The 8,728-nt window shown below is 50.1% G+C and overlaps 3 non-coding genes across 3 annotated transcripts; 2 read left to right on the forward strand and 1 right to left on the reverse strand.

Annotated features, from left to right (window-relative positions):
- Positions 1-392: 392 nt before the first annotated feature.
- TRNAS-CGA (transfer RNA serine (anticodon CGA)) lies at positions 393-479 on the reverse strand. The gene has a single exon. It is a non-coding gene; the product is annotated as a tRNA-Ser (tRNA).
- A 6,270-nt stretch (positions 480-6,749) lies between these two features.
- On the forward strand, positions 6,750-6,821 carry TRNAC-GCA (transfer RNA cysteine (anticodon GCA)). Its single transcript has one exon. It is a non-coding gene; the product is annotated as a tRNA-Cys (tRNA).
- A 1,396-nt stretch (positions 6,822-8,217) lies between these two features.
- Positions 8,218-8,289, forward strand: TRNAA-UGC (transfer RNA alanine (anticodon UGC)). The gene has a single exon. It is a non-coding gene; the product is annotated as a tRNA-Ala (tRNA).
- The last annotated feature ends 439 nt before the right edge of the window (positions 8,290-8,728 follow it).

An 8,728-nucleotide genomic window follows, 5' to 3' on the forward strand; every position in this document is an offset into this window, starting at 1 on the left:
CTGTCTGTCCCCAACACACACACACTCTCTGCCCACCACGCCCACGGCAGCTGAAAAGCAGCTGGCAATCGAGTCGGATGCCCATGGAACAATGGGATAGAGAAACCTGCCTCGTGTGGCTGCCCACGAAGCATTGCAAACCCTTCCCAAAGCACCCTGCGGCCAGTTGCACAGTGGGATAGCGTCCCACAATGTACTGCTCTCTGTGGCGATCTAAGAGCTGCTAGCCTGGATGCGCTCCGGTGACACAAGCAGCCTAGTGTGGACATGCAACAGCGGCTTAATTAAAACGCTTTAACTAAAGCAGCATAACTCTGTCGTGTAGACGTAGCCTGGCTCCCACTGGGGCCAAGGATGCTCAGGCACTGAAACTAAAGAGCCACAACTTCCTCCGTAGTTGGCAGGGTTCAAACCTGCACAGGGAGACCCCCCCCCAAGGGATTTCGAGTCCACCACCTTAACCACTCAGCCACAACTACTTGCTTTATAGAGCGCTCTCATGACACTCTAGTTCTTTTCTCACTGAGTGATCGTTTCCAATTGTTTCCTCAGACCAGCGTCCACAACACACTCACTGCTGTGCTGTTGTGTAAGTGTGCCCAGGGCTGAACAAGAATTCCTGCTCGTTTCCCTTCTGGCTGGAGCATGAGGAGAGTGTGTTTGTGGCCAGTGATGTTGCTGTAGATTGTTGTAAAATTCCTGCCTCGATAATTCAGACAGTCCCTTTCCCGTCATATCCCCAGTACATCAGTGACTGTAATAGCAGGGGGCAGGTTTTCTGTGGGGCACAGAGCTTTGCCAGGGGGTTGGTGTCTCCTTCCTTTCCTCACCCTGGAGGAAACTCAGCTTTTCATTCCATCTTTAATGTGTCATGGAATAACAACAGCAGCATGAAGAAAGAGGTGGGCAGGGTGGGCCTCAGGGGAGGGGCACAGAGGTGCAAGTGGTGGGCAGGGCAGGACGGAGAGGCACGGGTGGCAGGCTGGGTGGGTCTCATGGGTGGGGCTGAGAGGTGGGAGCGGCGGCCATGGTGGGTCTCAGGGGAGGGGTCAGAGAGGTGTGGGTGGCGGGCAGACCTTGGGGTAGGGGGCGGAGAGGAATGAGCAGCCGGCAAGGAGGCCTCGGGGAGAGAGGAGCGAGTGAAAGGTGGACCAGCAGGCCTCAGCCGAAGAGGCAGAGTGGGGTGGGAAGAAGTCCTCCTCTTAACCCAGTGCTATCTACACCGGGATTAGGCTGATATAACTGCATTGCTCAGGGAAGGTAAAATTTTTAACACCCCAAGGTAATGTTGTTACTGACTTAATTTTGTAGGATAGACCTGTCCAAAGAATCACACACACACCTTGGGAGTAAAACTTCACCCGCTTCTCTGCTTTACAGAATCGAAACACAAGAAACTCTTGTCAGGGCCCAGTGCGGGTTGGCAGGGAGTCAGGTGTGGGCAGACACCATACGTTAGCCAGAGGAAGGCACCATGGATTAGCTGGTTTAAGGCACCTGTCTTCTAAACAGGAGATCCTGGGTTCAACTCCCAGTAGTGGCTTTTAAGGCACCTGATACTGGCTCCTATCAGAAGACAAATAACAGAGTTAGATGGACCTTTGGTCTAGCCCAGTGTAGCTGTTCTTGTTGTTTAAATTACACTCATAGGCACTGATAATAGAGTGACTGAAAGTTTGGGTGTGAAGGGCTGATAGGTCAGTGGTGCAGTCCCCTCGCAGATGACCCCCTCCCTCTGGGACAGGGGCAGGTCCGAGCTCTCACACCAAGTGGCTCATTGGGGCTGCCAGAATCTGTGGGCGGCTCATTCAGTTTATGCTGAGGGTTGAGTCCTGCTTTGTGCACCGTGTCTGAGAATGAAAATCCTAAACCTCCCTTTGAAATAACGAATGCAACAGGACCTGTTTTGTCACTGCCCCGAAGCAGACAGAGAAATGGAGAAATGCCATTGAGTCCAGGGGAATACTTCACTGCGGTTTTACCTTTTTCACTTGCCAAACTCCCGCCCAGCCTTCTGGGCTCCTAGAGCAGGGTCCTGAGCCTGAGCCAAGACACGTACCCTGCTACTTTACAGCCCAAGCTGCTGTCCTGGATTAATGTGACACGGGCCAGCCGTGGGTGATTCATTGCACTGTAGACGTATCCTAATGTTATGTCTATACTGCCATTAATACACCCAGGGCACCTGTCTCAGAGCCCGGGGCAGCTGACTCAGGCTTATGGGGCTGGGGCTGCAGGGCTATAAAATGACAGTGGAGACAGATGGCCCAGTAAAGGTATCCACGCTCCCATGGACTCTCCCAGGAACCGTGTACAATGCGGACTTCTCCGAGAAAGCCCGGAGACAATGGACACTGCTTGACTCACATCAAGGCAGCGGAACTTCCTAGCAAGTTGGAAGAGGGGAAGAGACGTCATGACTTGGCCTCACTCCCACTCTGCTCAACACCTGGCAACACATCTGGAGGACAAAGACTGAACTGAAATAATTCAGAGATCAGAAGAGAATAATAATAATCCATTCAAATGAAAGTCCCCAAACAGACTGGAATAGGTTTCCCAGCAGAAAATTTTCAATTTTGTTTTCCCAGTCAGACCTCGCCAAGGGAAGCAGAGAGAAAATGTTTGAGTTGCTTCCTCCAGAGCACCTTGACCTAGACACGCTAGCTGTGGGTCACTGTCGTGGCTGAGGTGGGGGCATTTTAATTATTTGGGCAGGTCCCAGGGTGTTTGGGGGACATTATGAGGCTGTTACCTTTTGAGATAAATACTAAGAAACAAAGAACTCTTTGAGAAATCTGGGATTTAGATGTGTTTTATTGACAGCAAGGGAGGTCTGAGTTCCTGAGAAGGTTTTTGTTTACAGGAAGCAATGTGGCTTGTACCAAAGGGGAGATGGTTGTTTGTGAAGGAGGGGAGAAGACAAAATGCACACAATGAGGATGGGATTCAAACCCATGCATGCAAAGCACAATGATTAGCAGCCCACCACTTTAACCACTTGGCCACCTCATATGAGCTGCCAAAGAAGGGACAGGAGGAGAAATCTAAGGCCAGCAGAGGTAGGAACAATAAGGAGTTTTTAAATACGAAGTGTAAGGAAGGCCTGAATGACCTCCCCCCTCACATCTAGTGATGAGCTGGGGGAAAGACTTCAGGAACAGACCGTGTTTACATAGACAGGCCTCCTCTGCCTAGGTATGCAGCAAGTATCCTTTGAATAAAAAAACAAACAAACAAAATAGAAAGGTAATTTTTTGGTTTTCCTGCACTCAGCCAAAAAAAATGTGAAAAGAAAGGGGCATTTTTAAGCAATCATCTGTCCCCACCCAGGGGCTGGGGAATGCTTATTTTCTTTTTCAGACACTTTCTGGGCAAGCTGGTGCCAGTGGAAGAAAACCCAGAACGCCGTGGGTCCCCTGTTGCAACAAAACATTGTGTTCTGTGTTTGTCTTGTTGTTCCTGTTATTTTGGTGGATATTGTAAATTCTTCAGGCGTGACACCCCCTTTTAATTGGGCATGTCGTGCTGCCCCTTTCGGGGCCAAGGGAAAATGTACCCTAATTCAACCTCTTCCACCCTCTACTCCGCCACCTCCCTCCAAATTCTCTGTGACACCCCCATCCCCACGGTGGTCTACCCCCATCCAGAGACCTGTGGTTCTTAATGCAACTGGTTTACAAATGACTATCGCTCTGTTCCCCACTGACTGGTCTCTCAGTACAACATTTGATAACTGTTCTGTTTACCAAAGTAGGTGAAAGAATGTTGCCATAACTAATTTCAAACTCATTTGAATTGGATGGAGGGGAAATAAACAAGAACATCCGAAAATGGCGAGCCCCCACAAATTACCTCTGGGAAGGCTGAAACTCACTGCAGGAAGCTGACTCAGTGTCTCAAATCCAACGCTTGGAATGTGCCTGGGGCTACTGGACGGAGTGGGATTACGTCAGGGATTTGAATCATAGACTCAAAGAATCATAGAATAACAGAGTTGGAAGGGACCTCTGGAGGCCATCTAGTCCAACCCCCTGCCCAGAGCAGGACCAATCCCCACTAAATCATCCCAGCCAGGGCTTTGTCAAGCCTGACCTTAAAAACCTCCAAGGAAGGAGATTCTACCACCTCCCTAGGTAACGCATTCCAGTGTTTCACCACCCTCTTAGTGAAAAAGTTTTTCCTAATATCCAACCTAAACCTCCCCCACTGCAACTTGAGACCATTCCTCCTTGTCCTGTCATCTGCTATCACTGAGAATAGTCTAGATCCATCCTCTTTGGGTCCACCTTTCAGGTAGTTAAAAGCAGCTATCAAATCCCCCCTCATTCTTCTCTTCCGTAGACTAAACAATCCCAGTTCCCGCAGCCTCTCCTCATAACTCATGTGTTCCAGTCCCCTAATCATTTTTGTTGCCCTTCGCTGGACTCTCTCCAATTTTCCACATCTTTCTTGTAGTGTGGGGCCCAAAACTGGACACAGTACTCCAGAAGAGGCCTCACCAATGTCGAATAGAGGGGAACGATCACGTCCCTTGATCTGCTGGCAATGCCCCTACTTATACAGCCCAAAATGCCATTGGCCTTCTTGGCAACAAGGGCACACTGTTGACTCATATCCAGCTTCTCATCCACTGTCACCCCTAGGTCCTTTTCTGCAGAACTGCTGCCAAGCCATTCAGTCCGTAGTCTGTAGCGGTGCATTGGATTTTTCTGTCCTAAGTGCAGGACTCTGCACTTGTCCTTGTTGAACCTCATCAGATTTCTTTTGGCCCAATCCTCTCATTTGTCTAGGTCCCTCTCTTTCCGATCCCTACCCTCCAGCGTATCTATCACTCCTCCCAGTTTAGTGTCATCCGCAAACTTGCTGAGGGTGCAATCCACACCATCCTCCAGATCATTAATGAAGATATTGAACAAAACCGGCCCCAGGACCGACCCTTGGGGCACTCTGCTAGATACCTGCTGCCAACTAGACATGGAGCCATTGATCACTACCTGTTGAGCCCGACAATCTAGCCAACTTTCTACCCACCTTGTAGTGCATCCATCCAGCCCATACTTCTTTAACTTGCTGACAAGAATACTGTGGGAGACCGTGTCAAAAGCTTTACTAAAGTCAAGGAACAACACGTCCACTGCTTTCCCTTCATCCACAGAACCAGTTATCTCATCATAGAAGGCAATTAGATAAGTCAGGCATGACTTGCCCTTGGTGAATCCATGCTGACTGTTTCTGATCACTTTCCTCTCCTCTAAGTGCTTCAGATTGATTCCTTGAGGACATGCTCCATGATTTTTCCGGGGACTGAGGTGAGGCTGACTGGCCTGTAGTTCCCAGGATCCTCCTTCTTCCCTTTTTTAAAGATGGGTACTACATTAGCCTTTTTCCAGTCTTCCGGGACTTCCCCCGATCGCCATGAGTTTTCAAAGATAATGGCCAATGGCTCCGCAATCACATCCGCCAACTCCTTTAGCCCTCTCGGATGCAACGCATCCGGCCTCATGGACTTGTGCACGTCCAGCTTTTCTAAATAGTCCCGAACCACTTCTTTCTCCACAGAGGGCTGGTCACCTCCTCCCCATGCTGTGCTGCCCAGTGCAGCAGTCTGGGAGCTGACCTTGTTTGTGAAGACAGAGGCAAAAAAAGCATTGAGTACATTAGCTTTTTCCACATCCTCTGTCACCAGGTTGCCTCCCTCATTAGTAAGGGGCCCACACTTTCCATGGCTTTCTTCTTATTGCCAGCATACCTGAAGAAACCCTTCTTGATTTGCGCTTAGCTCAACTGATGGTTGGTTGGGAAATGTTATTCTAACCCGCGATCAGGGTTGGAAGGGACCTCAGGAGGTATCTAGTCCAACCTCCTTCTCAAAGCAGGACCAACCCCAACTAAATCATCCCAGCCAGGGCTTTGTCAAGCCAGGCCATATAAACCTCTAAGGATGGAGATTCCTCACCTCCCTAGGTAACCCATTCCAGTCTTCACCACCCTCCTAGGGAAATAGTGTTTCCTAATATCCAACCTAGACCTCTCCCACTGCAACTTGAGACCATTACTCCTTATTCTGTCATCTGGTACCCCTGAGAACAGTCGAGATCCATCCTCTTTGGAACCCCCTTTCAGGTAGTTGAAAGCAGCTATCAAATCCTTCTCACTCTTCTCTTCTGCAGACAAAATAATCCCAGTTCCCTCGGCCTCTCCTCGTAAGTCATGTGTTCCAGTCCCCTAATCATTTTTGTTGCCCTTCCCTGGACTCTCTCCAATTTGTTTCTGTAGTGGGAGGGGGCTCTGAAAACTGGGCGCAATGCTCCAGATGTGGCCTCATCAGTGCCGAATAGAGGGGAATAATCACTTCCCTCAATCTGCTGGCAATGCTCCTCCTAATGCAGCCCAATATGACCAGTTACCCATATTGAATGCAGGCTCAGCAATATTTGATGAATTGGTTGCTGTCCATTCAGTCGGTTATTTCCTACTTATTCATAACTAATGAAGATGCTCTAAGGGGATGGGAGAGAGCTGTCCCGTCCGTGTAGTTAATCCACCTCCCCGAGAGATGGGAGCTGTGTCAGTGGGAGAAGCTGTGTTGGTGGGTGGGCAAGCTGTGGGGTCTACATGTATAGATAAAGTTTAATCAAACCCCATTTTTAAAACCACCCGTGGTCTGGGAATGGAAAAGGAGCTCTCTGAGCAGGGCCTGTCCTTCAAAATCCTTAAGATCACTGACTTGCCTATGCCAATGCCATGGGGGTGTAGCTCAGTGGTTGAGTGTTTGACTGCAGCTTAAGTAGTCCTTGGTTCAAATCCAAGTGCCCCCTTACAAGCCTGTTCCCTTAACAAAAATAAGCACATTTCCATTTCCATTATGTTCGGGAGCTCCACTGAATATGGATGAATGGAAACATTCAGTGTTTTCCTGTGCAAATCCATAGAAAACTAGCAAACAGGTCCCTCATCTGAAATCAGTTCCAATCCTCTGAGTGTCTAGTTTATGTTTTCATCAATGAAACAAAGACACATGAAGGCACATTTGCAGATCCTTGGTCTCCATGGGCTACAATGTGTAGAAGAACAAGAACCCCATCCCCTTGGGAGGAATGGACTAGTCTGTGTTACATTCCAATGGCAGCTGTTTAAAGGGAACATGCTTCGAGTTCATGATCACCCGCAGTGTCTCTGTAAGGTTGCCAACCACAGAGCCGGTTGTGGCTGCATCTAAGTAACCGCAGAGTTAGTGTAGTACCAGATCGTGAATTGCACAGCGTCACTTTCGGTCTCGTTGATCATTTGGGTAGAAACAGCCATTTCCTGCCTCTCTTTCACACAGAAGGACAATTTTCTATGTGCAGACGCAGGAACATCAAGATCTTTCTCTGTCCCTTGTGCAAAGTAGGGTGTCAAATTCCAAGGAACCTTCCTCTTCTGCGATGGAAACAATGGAGAAGCAGGGGGCCCTGGGCACCTCCAGCCCTGGCCGGGAGATGTTCCCTCCCCGCTTTCTTTATGCTGCTGTTGTTATTTCATGGAGTGTCTGGGATGGGTAAAAAGCTGAGTTCACTCCAGGTGGAGGGAAAAAAGGACCCTGAGAATCTCAGGGCCTCAGGGAAAACCTAATCCCTGCTACCGGGATCACTGAGGTGCTGGGGATTTGAGCAGGAAAGGGACTGTGTGAATTGTCCAGGTGGGGAATGAATAACCACCGACAACTAGTTCCACCTCATTAACCACGGACACAGGCTAATCGTGCTGCAGATAGAAGGGAAACTGGGAGCAATTCTTTGCTGTCAGCCATGGAAACAGTGACCCGAGTGCACTGCAGTGAATGTGCTGGGGAAAGCTGGACTTTACAGGCAGGTGGAAATAGCAGATCCGAGAAAAGCCCCCCCCCAACTTCTTCCACCGGGGTGAGGTGTTGAGCGACTCACAGCGCCCCCCAGCGCCGTTACCTTTCAGCAGGGGCTGGCAGCTCCAGCCAGTCAATGCAGGGGAGAGGGCCGAGTGTATCTCTGCACCCTGAGTCCAGGGCAGGCCCTCTCTCTCCCCCACATAGAGAAACTGGCCCTGCTGCAAAGTGACCCCTGAGAACCAGCAAACCCAGGACAGAGGGTTTGGCCCTCAGAGCAGGGAATGTGTCCCCCATGCTGCCGTTAGGCCCCTGGAGGCTCTGGAAACAGGAGGGCTCTGAGCGTAACCCATGCCAAACAGCCCCCATCTGGGGATGTAGCTCAGTGGTAAAGCGCATGCTTTGCATGTATGAGGCCCTGGGTTCGATCCCCAGCATCTCCAAGTTCTCTTTTCACCCTGCTGCTTTGCTCAGGCCCAGAGGGGATGTGGCCCAGCAGTCTCCCTGCAGGAGTTTCAGTCCTGCTCAGTGCGTGGCAGGTGCCCATTGCACGGAAGGTCTGTGCGGGTTTCTGCTCCTAAGTCACCTTGGTACATTTAAGATTAAGATTTAAGGGGTGGCTTGGGACAGTAGCGGATGAGAAGGGGGAATCCTCCAGCCCAGGAGGGATAGGTCCCGTCTGCCCAGACTGAGGGGCAAGGAGACGGAGGGGCAGTCAGTGCTCAGAGAGGAGAGAGCTCAGTGATTTACACCCATCAGGGGACACTGTCTTTTTGAGGCGGGTGCAGCTGGCTTGGGATGGTGCTGACGATGGATAGAAAACAGGCTGGAGTCAATGACAGATGGGACCACAGAAGGGGAAGGAGAAGGGCATCTCCATAG

The sequence above is a fragment of the Caretta caretta genome, chromosome 28, assembly GCF_965140235.1.
Source record: "Caretta caretta isolate rCarCar2 chromosome 28, rCarCar1.hap1, whole genome shotgun sequence".
Taxonomy (NCBI): domain Eukaryota; kingdom Metazoa; phylum Chordata; order Testudines; family Cheloniidae; genus Caretta; species Caretta caretta.